Raw genomic sequence first — 15,447 nt, forward strand, 5'->3', positions numbered from 1 at the left:
TTTATATTTTTATATTTTGAGATAAGTGGGAGGGAGATATAACCATTTAGGGGGTAAGGACTGAGGTTTCACTTTTGTTCATTTTTTTGTTTTCTTAATTCTATGAACTGTCTAATTGTAAAGGAAATAGTGTAAAAATTTATCTTCATTACTAATCAATTTATCAATAAATCCTATCCATCACTCTTGCTCAATGACATTCAAAGATATAAGTCTAGTACTAAAATGGAGAAGAAAAATTTGTAGTCTTGGTGGTAATAAATGTTGAATTCTACAAGTATCAGTATAAAAACAAAATTACTAGCATCACTGTTTAGGTGATATTTTTAATTTTATTTTCATTTCTCTCCAAAATTAGAGAAAACCAAAAACCAAACCCATTGGGTTTCCAAGGAACGGCTAGTGGATTCAAACTGCTGACCTTTTCGTTAGCAGCCAAGCTCTTAACCACTGCACCACCAGGGCTGCAGTATATAATTGGAGAATCGATTCATTCATTATTGGTATGCTTAGTTTTAAACTTGAGTTTACCAAACTCAACCTAATAAATTCTAGGCAACAATCATCAATGAATACTGAAACCATTAGGAAAAAGATTGATGGAGAACTTTAAAATGGAAAGTTCAGCTACCACTACTTGAATCCACTGAACAATCTTAGCATCTCTACAACTGGAACAATCACATGTTATATGCCTCCTGAAATAATGCAATGTGAAGTACACAGTACAGTCTATAAAGTATTCTTTAAAAAAAAAGTTGAATCTGATTCTGATCAATCTTCTAGATCTAACTTCTAGACCTAACAAGTGAAATGGAAACAAACAAAAATGACATCAAGAGGAAGCAATCGGACATACTCAGAATGTGGGGCATCCTATAAGGACAATCTGGTTTCTTCAACAAGCCAGTGGCATTAAAGGAAAAAAAAAATGGAAGGGGATAAAGCAGACTGTTCTGAATTTAAAAGGAGACTTAAGAGACATAACAAGCAAATGCAGTATGAGGACCTTGTTTGGGTTCTAATTTGAACAAACTAACTTTTAATTGACATTTTTGAGATAATTAGAGAAATTTGAATATGGACTAGAAATTAGATGATATTAAAGAATTATTGTTAATTTTGTTAACTGTTGTCTTAGTTACCTAATGCTGCTATAACAGAAATACCACAAGTGGATGGCTTTAACAAACAGAAGTTTATTCTCTCACAGTCCAGTAGGCTAGAAGTCTGAATTCAGGGCACCAACTCCAGGGGAAGGCTTTCTCTGTCAGCTCTGGAGGAAGGTCCTCATCATCAGTCTTCCCCTTGGTCTGGGAGCATGTCAGCACAGGAACCTCAGGTCCAAAGGACATGCTCTGCTCCCGGCGCTGCTTTCTTGGTGGTATGAGGTCCCCATGTCTCTCTGCTTGCTTCTATCTTTTATATCTCAAAAGAGATTGGCTTAAGACACTCTCATCTTATATATCTCATCAATATAACTGCCACTAATCCATCTTATTATATCATAGTGATAAGATTTACAACACATAGGGAAATCACATCATATGACAAAATGATAGACAATCATACAATACTGGGAATCATGACACAACCAAGTTAACAGATATTTTGGGAGGACACAGTTCAATCCATGACAACTGTAATAATGGTTTGTATTATGTAAGAAATTGTCCTCATATTTGAGAGTTACATTCAGAATTTGGATTGAAATGCTATGGGACTTTGCTTTAAAAAGATACAGTGGGACTTCTAGCCAAGATGGCATAACAGGGATTGTATTTACTTACCCTCCTGCCTGAAAAAACTAAAAACCTAAACGAAGTAAATGGACCAGTGGTTATCAAGACATCAGACATAAGGCAATGAAAGACAGAGATCTTGAGAGACAGTGAGCCTACACATGCCCCCGGCTTACTGCCTTGAGAAAGTTTCCAGGCTGTAATCAGGCAAGAGAAACCTAGATGGAGAAGATGAAGCTGAGGGTTCCAGGAGACAAAGGTGGCTAGAGTTCACAGGGCGGAGCAGCAAGAGGAGAACTGCACAGGAAGTAAACCTGGATATCTACAGGGGTTCCTTTCTGAGTATTCAATGCATGTGTGTAGGAGACTACATGAAATTGGTTGTGTGTGGCAGGGAGGGGCATCATCCTAAAGGATTAGAGGGAACATTAATTACCTGGAGCTTATCCAGGTCCCAAGATAGTGCCTGCTCCAACCAGCCAGACTGGAAGAACTCACAGGACATTGAGCAGAGTACTGAGAATGATCTGGCCTTAGTGGTGGGAATAATTAGCCCTGGACTAGATACTGCTCCAGTCTACCTAACAAATCTTAAATGGAAGACCACAAGACTCCAGGACAAAAATCTTTTTATGCTACAGAGTTTCTTTGAGGTGTTGTTCATCCTCTTGCCACTTTTCACATTTTTTTCAGATGTTTATTTGTAATAACTTTTCATTGAAGCTCTTGTTACGATTTAAACTAAATTAAGGGCTGCCATTAAAAGTACGTGGGAATTTCTTAAGTGATTGATAATGCACTAGTTATACAAGATGTAACCATTGGAGAAGCTGAGTGATGGGTACAGGGAACCTCTCTGTAGTATTTTTGCAACTTATTGTGAATCTATAATTATTTCAAAATAAAATTTTTTAAAAGTGTCTATGAGAACATGAAAGGCACATGAAATCCACTGGAGAAGCTGAAGTGAAAGTAAAAAAGATACATTAAGAGTTTAGGCTAAAAGCCAATTTTCCTTTGATTTAATCCCAGATGGGCAAGTCAGGGAGTTTTAGGAAAAGCTTTATGAAGTCTCTGAGGAGTGAAGGAAAAGAATCACTAAAATAATCAATTTGATAAAGTGTACATGTTGTCAAAATAGCTTGATAGAATTTTAATGGGCTTTCATCTTGCCACTTGAATTTCAGCAATTGAGTAACACATTAGAATATTCACAAATTCTCTGCTACAGAACATACTGTAAAAAATTATAGGTTAAATTATAGAATTATACATACATATACATATAAGACAGTTGTTCAGGTAATACCTTTTACTATTATGCTCTTGATAATTTAATATTATTCATATTAAGGGACATTTAGATTATTATTTCCAATACACAAATGTTGCTATAACATTATGTAGAATATATATGTATTTTATAATATAGATTCCTTTGTGTGTGTACACAAATACACATCTGTAGGATTTCTGAAAGGAAACTTCTGGATTAAAAGATGTATGCTTAAAAAATATTGGTAGTTACTGCCAAATTGCCATTCAAAAACATGGTAACCCTTCTTAAACTCACCAACAAGGTATTAAAGTACCTATTTCCCCATACCGTCTGCAACACTCGATATTATCGATCTTAAGATTTTTCCATTCTGGGTGGGGGAAAAATGGTATTCCCTTGTTGTTGATAAACAACATGTGTAGAAAACAAGGTCTTCTAAGCTTTGAAGAAGGCTCATTGTTTATATGTGTTGTATGAACGAATGCTAATTGTTTTACGCCTGGAGAGAGAAATCAGAAAAACGTCTCTTCCATTAATGTAGTACTTAGAACAATAGTTTTCAAAGTGGTCTGGGAACTTATAAGAAATGCAGATTTTCTAATCCTACCTTCACCACCACCACCAGTTGCTGTTGAGTCAGTTCCAACTCATGGCATCCCCATGTGTGTCAGAGTAAAACTGTGCTCCAAAGAGTTTTCAGTGCTGATTTTTCTGAAGTAGATCACCAGTCCTTTTTTCCAACACTCCTCTGGGTGGACTTGAACCTCCAACCTTTTGGTTAGCAGCTGAGCATATTAACTGTTTCACCAACCAGGGACTACCGGAGGAGCTTAGGGGGTGGATGAAGATCAAGAGTTTTTGTAGAAATATGAAAATATCCAGGACCCAACAAGGTAAAATTCACAATGTCTGGCATCTAATAAAAAATTATCAAGCATACAAAGTAGGAAAATATCCAAAATGAGAAAAGCAATCAATAGAAAAATAATACAAAAACCAAACCAGTTGCTGTCAAGTCAATTTCGACTTGTAGCAACCCCTGTGTTTTAGAGTAGAACTGCATTACATAGAATTTTCAATGGCTGTGACCAGGGAAACCCTGGTGGCATAGTGGTTAAGAGCTATGGCTGCTAACCAGAAGGCGAGCAATTTGAATCCACCAGGCGCTCCTTAGAAACTCTATGGGGGCAATTCTACTCTGTCCTATAGGGCCGCCATGAGTCAGAATTGACTCAACAGCAGTGAATGGGTTTGGTTTGGTTTTTGGTGAACTTATTGAAATCAATTGCCAAGCCTTTCTTCCGAGGCAGTCTGGGTGGCAGCTGACTCAGAAATAACGCAGATGTTAGAATTGAAAGACAAGGGCATAAAAACAGTTATCTGCATATATTCCATATGTTCAGAAAGCTAAAAGAATTATTGAACATGTTAAGGAGAGACATGGAAGATACGAGAAAGACTCAAGTCAGACTTACAGAAATGAAGCTTACAATGTCTGAGGTGAAAAATATACTGAATGTTATTAATGGCAGATGAGACATTGCAGAAGATGAATGGACATAACAATAGAAACTATGTAAAAAACAATATAGATAGATAGCTGCCATGAAGTCAATTCCAACTCATGGCAACCTTATGTACAACAAAACAAAACGATGCCTGGTCCTGCATCAACGTCATGGTTGCCAGCATCCTCACAATTGAGTCCATCATTGCAGTTATTTAAAAAAACAGTAGAAACTATGTAAAATGAGACAGGGAAATTATTTGGAAAAAAGATGAACATCGATGAGCTGTGGGACAACTTCAAGCAACCTAATATACATGTAATTGGAGTCTGCAAAAGCGGAGAGGAAGGCAGGAAAATATATTTAAAATAGACCCTCAGATCCAAGAATCGCACCAAATCCCAAGCACAAGAAACAAATTGCTGAAAGCCAGTGATAAAGATAAAAATCTTAAAAACAGCCAGAGAAAAAATGCATGTTATGTACAGAACAGAGAAAACTAAGGATGGCAGCAGATTCTTACCAGAAACAATGCAAGTGCAAAGATAGTGGTACAACATCTTTAAAGTACTGAAACTGTCAGCCTAGAACTCTATACCCAATGAAAATAGCTTTTTAAAAGAAGAAAAAAAAGAAAAAAGGTAGATGAAACCAATATGGCAAAATATTGTTAATAGTTGCATATGGGGGTTGGTTAATAGGTGTTCATTATACTATTCTCTCTGTTTGAAAACTTTGAAAATGCAGTTTTAAACAATATTCAGTTGCATGCTTTTAGACTGCAAGCTGTTTCCAGTCCCAGTTATACCACTTCCTTGGGCTTTACAACTAGTTATTCCTAAACATCAATTCACAGACAAAAAGGTAAGTTTCATTAGAATCACCTAGTGAACCCAAAGAAAAGTACAAGGCCCCACTCTTAAGCAGAAGACTATGGTGGAAGCAGCGTTTTTTTTTGTTGTTGTTGTTGTTTGTTTTTTAAGCTCAATAGGAAATTCTGATGAGAAACTAGGTTTAGGAACCACTATATTAAATGACAAGGAGACCCAGTGGCTGCTAACCTGAAAGGTCAGCAGTTTGAACCCACCAGCCATTCCACAGGAGAAAGATGTGGCAGTCTGCTTCCGTAAAGATTACAGCCTTGGAAACCCTTTGGGGCAGTTCTACTCCATCCTATGGGGTCGCTATGAGTCTAAGTTAACTAGACGGCAATGGGTTTGGCTTTTTTGCTTGTTTTTGTATGAAATAATTTGTAAGGCTCCTTCTAAAGTGGAGAGCACATGATCTTAAGGTGACTTCAGGCTGATGAATGCACTGTCTCTTAATAATGGTTGGAAGCAGTGTCTTTATGGAGCAGTTAAGTTTCTAGCAAAATTTTTCTTTCCTAGGAGGTTTGTCAGGATTAGAAAGCCTAAGATTTTAAAAAAAAAAAAAAGCCCAGCAGCTCTTGACTTTCTACCTCAGGCTTAGCTGAACCAGGCTACATCCAGCACTAGAGAAAGATGTTTTTATTGAAAAAAATGAAATGGGGGTTGGTTCAATGTTAATTATTATACTGAAAGCATTTATATTTTATCTCTACATCCCTCATAGATGAAACCTAAAAAAGGAAGTATTTCTAAATGTAAGACATATTAATATGTAAGTAGGCAAATGAGTTTCAGGAAGCACTGCTTAACTCTTTTCAAAAGAAAGATTGTAGTACCTACTTGGAGGATAAGAAACAGATTACAGAATGATAGAGCCCAAACCAAATTATTTCAACAACATTTCTCATTTCTGCAACAGACATGTACTAACATTACTTCAGTGTCTAAATGAGTTCATAGAGCACACTCCAATTTATTAAAATGTGATTTTATTTTATTTAAGTCATTGCAGATTGCAAACTGAGTTATAACTGTTGAATGTTTAATACTCAGTATTTATGGAGGGCACAATAACACTTCTCTTGTGCTTATAAATATATAATAACATAATGGAATTTATCCATTAAATGTTAATAATCTATATAGCATGTATCTGCAATGTACTTTTCCTCAGAGTTCTATGATATAGTTGGGAGGAGAGAGAGGGCGGGGCGTTGGGGGGAGCACCAATGAAGATTCTTAGCTGTGTTAAAAACAAATACATTTCCCTCCAGTTCCAATTTATTTTGTAAAATTGCATCTTGTTTTTATTATAGTTCACTTCACTTCATGGGGTCTCCATGAGTTGGAATTGACAGCAACTAACAACAACAACATTGTTTGAAGACAGGGCAGATATTGTCAACTGGGGAAACAATTGGAAAAAAAAATTCTGATTTATGGGGAATTTTTTTTTTTAATTTCAAAAATTGATTTCCTCACCTAACAGGTTCTAGGCAATTTAGAAACCTGGATTTAAACTTCAGGAAACCTAAAGACTTCAATCTCTTCCCCTTAAAGACAGCCCAAGGAGAATTGATGACCAAGAAGGAAAGCGATTATTACCAAACCAGCAGAACTAAAGGATACAGGGGTAAAATTCACCCGCAAGTATACTTTTCAACCATTATGAGACAACTCATTTCTATTTCTGTTTTTAAAGGTAAGCCATCATCTGGAGAAAATTTTTAAACAGGACAAAAGGGGTGCTTTTGACAAGATCTTCCCACCTGTCATCCCTGTTCTCCAGTTTCCCTCTCCAGAGGCAACAGGTGTGACCACATATGTGTGCATATGTTTATATGCACACACTTACATACAATGATAAACCAAAAGAAATTCAAGTTTCAATTCATTTTATGCAACCAGCATTTTCCTATTGTGGATATTACAGCTGGAGCCCTGGTGGCACATTGGTTAAAGTGCTCAGCTATTAACCTGAAAGGTCAGTGGTTCGAACCCACTGGCTGTTCCTCCGGAGAAAGATGTGGCAGTCTGCTTCTGTAGAGACTACAGCCTTGGAAACCTTATGGGGCAGCTCTACTCTGTCCTATAGGGCTGCTATGAGTCGGAATAGATTTGACGGCAACGGGTTTGGTTTTATTACAGGTTGTTAGAAAAAATGGCCAGCTTAATTATCTATGCCATATTTTGAGAAAGTACTGAGGAGTGGCTTCAAATAACTTATAAACCCATAAAAATAATTATTAAACAATAACTTGAAGGTCATAGAACAAGATTTTTATATTTTAATTCCACCACTCCTTTGTTGCCACTGCATAACAGATTCTTAACTTTGAATCTGGTAGAGTTGGGCTGCTGCAGAAACCACCATCAGCTGAAATGAACAAAGCACACTGCAGAGGTAGACTGGAGCCCAGATTTCAGTCTCCAAATGCTTAATGCTTGAGAGCAGAAGGCTTAGGCCCACACTGACAACCAATGTCAACTGCTTTGGGTAACTGGGACTATTTGTTGTAACACTGTTTCTTAATACAAAGCCACGTTACGGTTTTTACACTGCAGACTGGATTATTAGTACTGGCATTGCTTCCTTACCATCGTCACATAATAGAACACATGTTGTTATTGTTAGGTGCTGTCAAATCAGCTCCAACTCGTAGTGACCCTATGTACAACAATGAAACACTGCCTGGTCCTGCGCCATCCTAACAATCATGGTTAGTTGTTATGCTTGAGCCCATTGTTGCAGCCACTGTGTCAGTCAATCTCTTTGAGGGTCTTCCTCTTTTTCGCTGACCCTCCACTTTACCAAGCATGATATCCTTCTCCAGGGGCTGATCCCTCCGGATAACATGTCCAAACTATGTAAGATGTAGTCTCGCCATCCTTGCTTCTAAGGAGCATTCTGCTTGTACTTCTTCCAAGACAGATTTGTTCGTTCTTTTGACAGTCCATGCTATATTCAATATTCTTTGCCAACACCATAATTCAAAGGCATCAATTCTTTTAATATTTGTAGGTAACGGAGCCCTGGTGGTACAGTGGTTGAAAAGCTCAGCTGCTAACCAAAAGGTTGGCAGTTTGAGTCCACCAGCCACTCCTTGGAAACCCTATGGGGCAGTTCTACTCTGTCCTATAGAGTCGCTATGAGTCGGAATCAACTCAACGGCAACGGATTTGGTTTGGTACCTGCAGTAAACTCAGGAGGCAGCTTATAGCCAGAATCCACCAGCCTTGGAAGCTCTAGTTGGCCCAGCCCACACCCTTCCTCTCAAAGGGCTGAAGGTATCGTATCTTAGCACACAGGTGGTCCATTCCAGGTACTGGTTGGAAACTCTGATTTTCCACTTGCTACCTAAAATGTGGTCCGAAGACTAGCAGCAGCATCACCTAGAGCTGAGGTTCAGGCCCCACCCCAGACCTATTGAATCAGAATCTACATTTTAACAAGATTCCCAAGTGATTTGTATGAACATTAAAATTTGAGAAATGCTGGTCTACAGGGTAATGTATAACTACTTAGCATGCCTTTCAAGGCCCTAGGAGATCCATCTCCTCCCTACCTTTCCAGCCTCATCTTGGGTCACTCCTCTCTCCCCAACCCAATCATAGTATAGTATGTATAATACCTTAAAGTACTTTGCTCTCTCCACCCACTTTCCTTTGCACAGGCTGGTTCTCAGCCTAGAATTTGCTTTACTTTCCTTTCTGAGCTCTTTCTTATCCTTCACCTCTCAGTTTAAAAGTCAGCTTTTACCTGCCCTAGCTGAATTAGGCAACAGTAAGTGATTGGTCCATTATAAAGTCTGACTTCCACCCTTCTTTTCCTTAGTCTGATTATGTGCCTCTATTATAGTACCAAAAAAAAGAGAGAAAAACGTTGCCATCGAGTAGATTTCAACTCACAGTGACCCTATAGGACAGTACAACTGCCCCATAGGGTTTCCAAGGAGCAGCTGGTGGATTCAAACTGCCAACCTTTTGGTTAGCAGACAAATGTTTAATCACCGTATCATAAAAACCTGTTGCCATTGAGTCGATTCTGACTCATAGCAACCTTATAGGACACAGTAGAACTGCCCCATAGGGTTTCCAAGGAGTGGCTGGTGGATTTGAACTGCCGACCTTTTGGTTAGCAGCCAATCCCTCAACCACTATGCCACCAGGACTCCAGTACTTATCATAGTGCACCATAATTGTTTGTTTACTGTCTGTGTTATACGTCAGGGACTTTGATTTACTCATCTTGAATTTCTAGAATTCCCTGGGTGATGTAAACAGTTAACATGCTTGGCTGCTAACCAAAAGTTTGGAGGTTGGAGTCCACCCAGAGGCACCTCGGAAGAAAAGCCTGGTGATCTACTTCCAAAAAAACTACAGACATTGTAAAACTTGTGGAGTACAGTTCTATTCAGACACAATGGGGTTGCCATGAGTTGGAATTGACTCAGCAACTGGTTTTTGGTTTTAACACAGCACATGGTAGGTGCTCAATTAATGTTTATTAGATAAGTCCATTTTTGCTGGCAATTTCTACAAGGAAACTATTTCCTCTTAAAAGCAATAGTGTATATGATATTTATAAATCATTTTAAAATCTGTTTTCTTCTGATTTGTAGCCAGTTTCATAAAATGTAGGGTATCGTGTAAACCCATTTTTATCCTTCAGGCCAGATGTAAAATTATAGTCTATCTTTTCAAGATTTAATGTATTGTAACTGTAATAAAGTTATTACAAGGAGAAATTAAATCATATTAAAATAAAATATAGAAGAAATACATCTTCTGACATGATCACTGTCTACCAAACACTACTAAATCACTCTTCAGTGCTTTCTTTAAAAATATAAGCCTAAATATTGATTGCTCACTGTCTCTTTTCCATAAAGATATTAAGAAATCCTTCCTTATTCATAGCTGACCTATGTCCACTGTAAAAATCATATTCTCACATTATATCCATCCTCCTCTCCTCTCCCCCGCCCCCAAGGATTGTAAACTTACCTCCACAGACATCCTCAGCCTGACACACACACCACATTTTAAATCCACCTGGATGGTAGAGCCATTCCACCACCTTAGAGAGACTCCTAAAGGGAAGATTTTATAAAAGACCAATTTCCTCCTGAGAACTAAACAGTTATTGGTGTAATTTACCAGAGTTGTAGCCTGTGAGACCATGCCAGGTGCTGAATAAAGCCAAGCAGATAAGAGTTTCTTTCTTCTTCTGAGCCTAGGAAAGTGTGCATCCAGGAAAGGATGTTAACTCTCAGGATATGATTGTGGGCATCTATTTTTGAGAGAAGTTTTTTCTAGAATGAACAGGGGTGACAGTGAAGACCCCAAGCAGAGGGAAGAAAAGGACCCAACAGTTGGCTGCTCTCCATGCCTCAGAAAATGATAATGGAAAGGGAGCAAACAATTTGAAAATATATAAAATTCAGACAGCCCAGGTAACTGATTTGGAAACCCCCACTCCAGTTTAGGAAATTGTTTGTCTGATGCAGAGACCTAATCTTAAAAAGAAAGAAGAAAAATCTGTCACACTTGTAAAATGGGCTTTGTACAGTACCTTCAACTGAGGCCTAGAGACCTAAAAGGGTTAATATCCCTCCTTAAATCTCTCACTCTCTAACAGGGAGGAAAAGATCCCAGGGAGTGTCTCCAAGATCTGGATCACAGCAGAAGGAAAAAAATGCCTATGCCTTACTATCAAAGGGTATAAGAAAGTAGCATTAATCTCCATTGTCCTGATAAGCTAATCAGGCACTAAAGTATAAACAGCAGAAATGGCAGGACTGTCACCACTTTCCTGAAACAGCCGACATATTTTACAGAAAATCCTGCACAAATCTCCCTTCTCCATTCATACTTCAAAGACACAGGAGTAAGCCAAGTTACTTGGACTATGATTTTGCTACTCATGTTTATCAAAGCTCTTTCATGTTCTTACAAGAACTGAGCCACTGAATGTAAGATTTATGCCCTGCCAAGAAAATGGGCTTTAATACAGTCCCACTACCTCCCCTGAGTGACTGACCTCTTCAGAAGAGTTCTTGGTGCTGTATAAGAAATCACTCATGTCTTTTTTCCATAACCAGGATTCACCTGCACTTCAGGCTGAGATTTCTTCCTAGAGCTAAATGATACATAAAAATTTCTGTAATATTTTTAATAAAACCACTCACTGTGTGAAAAAATCGCAAAGACTTCTGGTTTTCAAACTCACATGTTAAGGCTTTCTCAAACCTCTCCTGTCTGCTTAGGCATCTTTCTCCCAAGCTCCCTCAGCACTCTTCACCCGTCTGCCATAGCACTTAGCTTCTTGTAATGAACTTATCTGTGTATTTATTTGTCTCTCCCCGACTACACCACATGGTTCTTGAGCAAGGGACTGAACTTTATTCATTTTTAGAATCCCCGTACTTACAATACATTGTAGGTGCTAATTAATATTTGCTGAATTGGATTGAATGCACCTAAGCCAGTTTCCCTGCCCAGCCTGTATTGGTAATGGGAGAGAGAAACGGCTCCACACCCAGCTATACCCCGTTCTGGTGACCTTTGGCAAGTCGTTCTCTATGCCAGAGATCTCATTACTGTGTAACATGAGAACTATAAAATGTGCCACGTAGCTGAGTAGCAACAATAAAACTGATACGTCCTGGCCGGTCTACAGAGTGCCCAAAGCTCTTCAAAGCAGAGGAGAGGGTGTTCTGCTCGTGTTTCTAAAAACAACAGCACCTGAGCCAGCCCAGTGGGATTTCACAAATACAATAGGACTTTATCACATCACCCTGTTGGGTTTTTTTGTTTGTTAGCTATTTAATGTTAAAAAAGCTTTAGGTTTACAGGAAAATTGTGAAGACAGCACACAGCTCCCATGTACTCTGAATCCAGTTTGCCCTGCTATTAATATCTTACCTAGGATGGTACACTTGCTGCAATTAATGAGTCAGTCTTGATGCATTATTATTAACTATATTCAGGTTTCCTGATGTTCGTTTTCTAGCTCCAGGATCCCATCCAGACTACCACATTACATTTAGTTGTCATGTCTCCTTAGGCTGTTCTTGGCTGTGACAATTTCTCAGACTTTCCTTATTTTGATGACTTTGGAAGTTTTGAAGAGTACTGGTTGGGTATTTTGTAGCATGTACCTCCATTGGGATTTTTTTCATGATTAGACTGGGGTTATGGAAGGAAGATCACAGAAGTAAAGTGCATTTTTCTATTCTACTTTTTGAAAATACTGTCAACTCCCAACACACCTTCTCCCTCCTCCACAAAAACAGCTGTTATTACATTGATAGTGCCGCTTAGTATCAAGGAAATGAGGTTATTATTCTAGTATGTATTATGCTAAGTCATCCAATTGAATATTACAACAGGAATGGACTCCTTAGAAAAAATTCCCCTGAGGTGAGGGCAGCCTTAGAGCCACAGGCTAGAGACTCTCCTGGGCTTTGACCATAGTGAGCTGAGATGAAGAGCCAACACCAAAGACAACAAAAGTCCCAGAACAATCGCAACGGTTGATGTGGTAGAAAGTACTGCCTCAGGGATCTTATAAGCTTTTGTGAGTAATGAAAAACTAGAAAAACAAGTGATAAAATATGACCACAGTCAAATTCACCTGGTTAAAAAAAAAAACACACGTAGGTTCTCCAAAGTGGCTGAAGCTTGAGAAAGAAAGAAAGTGGAGAACAGGGGTAGTGGGTGGTGGTTAAGAGCCTGGACTCTGGGCTCAGACTCTTCTGGCTGTGCCACTGCTTCTTTTGGTGACTTTGGGCAAGTTTCTCAGCTGTTTACAGTGCCTCTGGTGATCATCTCTGAAAAGTGGATGTAATAGTACCTGCCTTGTAGAGCTCTATGGGGATCAAGGGATAATATGAGTAAAGTTAAAACCATAAGGCTCAGAAGGCTTCTAAATAAACTAACTGAAAAAAAATTTCAGATTTCTGGAAAAGATTCAAGAATCCTCTCTCTTAAATAGCAAAAACACCTTATTTACAACCCAGTGCACCTACTGGCAGGTGGAGTCAGTCACAGTGGAAGAAGTACATGCTTGGAGTTTCCCAGGAGTATAGATGGATTCTATTTCCTTATGTCGTCCCCCACATGATTTAAATTTGGGATCATATTCAAAGGACAAATAACCAGGGCTAAGTATACTGTGGAGTCCCTGGGTGGTGCAAATTGTTAATACACTCAGCTGCTAAACTGAAAGGCTGGAGGTTTGAGTCCACTGAAAGGCGCCTCAGAAGAAAGTCTACTTCTGAAAAATCAGCCATTGAAAACTCTATGGAACACAGTTCTACTCTGACACACATGGAGTCACTATGAGTCAGAGTTGACTCAATGGCAACTAGTTTTACTGGAAAGTGTACTGCACTGTCTAGAGCCATAAAATGCAACCAAACCAGCTGCGCCCCTTTGCAACAGTGAACTTGGACTATGACTACTGATTCAGCCAGCAAGCAGGCTTCAGCATTCACCCTCATCTCAGAGCTCTGGTAATGGTTAGAGGAATTAGTTTCTGGAAGCACTTTGTAGTCTATGAGCTGCTTTTCAATTGAGAGGTAATACCAGTGTTCTCTTAAGCTCTCTGCCCAGGTCCCTGTCTCTGAAGTATATGGCAAGAAACAAATGCAGTGATTTCTCCTTGTCATATACCCTTTCATATTTATACTCAAGGTATTATAAATAGTACAAGTGAATAATAGTAATAGATAGGATTCATTTAGTCCTCAGTCTGTGGTAGTTATGGTTGTAAGCCCTTTTCACATATTAACTCATTTAATCCTTGCAACAACTCTGAGTATTATTGAGACCATTTTACAGATGAGAAAATTTAGGTGCAGGGAAGTTAAATGAATTGCTGAAGGTTTAAGTAGCAAGAATGTGGCTGTATCAGCTTGGACTAGTTTTGGTTGCATGTAACAAAACTCAAATAACATGGTTTAAACAAGATAGAGTTTTAAGTTTCTCTTGAGTAAAATACAATGGGAAGTAGGTCGTTAAGGGCTAGTATGGCATCCCTACCATCCTTGGAGACTCGGGTTTCAGCTCTCTTCTCTAGTCATTTTAGTGCATGAACTCCCACCTCAGGTACTCTGCATAGTCCAAGATGACTGCGAGAGTGCCAGGCATCAGACCTGTGTTTCAGTTAGAAGGAAGGGAAGGAGAGGGCAAAAGGGCCTTCCCAGAAGTCCCACCTAACAACTTCCATTGACATCTCATCGGCCATCCCTATCTGCAAAAATGGCTGGGAAATGTGGTTTGTAGTTGGGCACATTTGTCAAGGATTTGTAACAAAGAAGAGTGAGAAAATGAATATTAAACCCATGCACCATAAAATACGGTCTCTCAGAACTGTGGTGTTGGTTAGCAGGTGAAGACAAAGCTCTATTACTGTTTCCATTTTCCACTTGCAATAGTGATTTGACAAGTACAAATAACATGGTACATATGGTTTTAAAAAATTAGAACTTTACTAAGATTCCCAGTTTTCCCTTACCCCCCATTTAGAGTTATAGTTGATGAGATTCTATAACTTCGTAGTATTTAAATGGTTAATTTAGAAGTCTTAAAATCAAGAGTAAAATAAAGACAGGAGAAGTGGTATTTAGATAAAATAATTTCCCTCTTTACTTTTATTCTTAAAATTTAATCTGAAGCTGTTTTCCCCAAAACATTACTCTCAGATTTTCCTTTCAAAGAGTAAATGTCCAATATTAAAGTTTTCATTTGTCTTTTGAGGAAAGAAAGGAAAAGGAAATTTGAATCAGATGTTTAGAGGATTTCTTAATTGGGTTATACTAGATTGTGGCTAAAACCTTTCTTTTGACCTCAGTTTTTCCAGTTGTAAAGTGGATATACTCATTCATTCAATTCATTGAATAAGTGTTTGGGGCTTACTATGTGTTACATGGGAGACCCTGGTGGTGTAGTGGTTAAGAGCTTGGCTGCTAACCAAAAGGTTGGCAGTTTGAATCCACCAGGCGCTCCTTGGAAACTCTATGGGGCAATTCTACTCCATCCTG

The sequence above is a fragment of the Trichechus manatus genome, unplaced genomic scaffold (genome assembly GCF_000243295.1).
Source record: "Trichechus manatus latirostris isolate Lorelei unplaced genomic scaffold, TriManLat1.0 scaffold00047, whole genome shotgun sequence".
Lineage (NCBI taxonomy): Eukaryota > Metazoa > Chordata > Mammalia > Sirenia > Trichechidae > Trichechus > Trichechus manatus.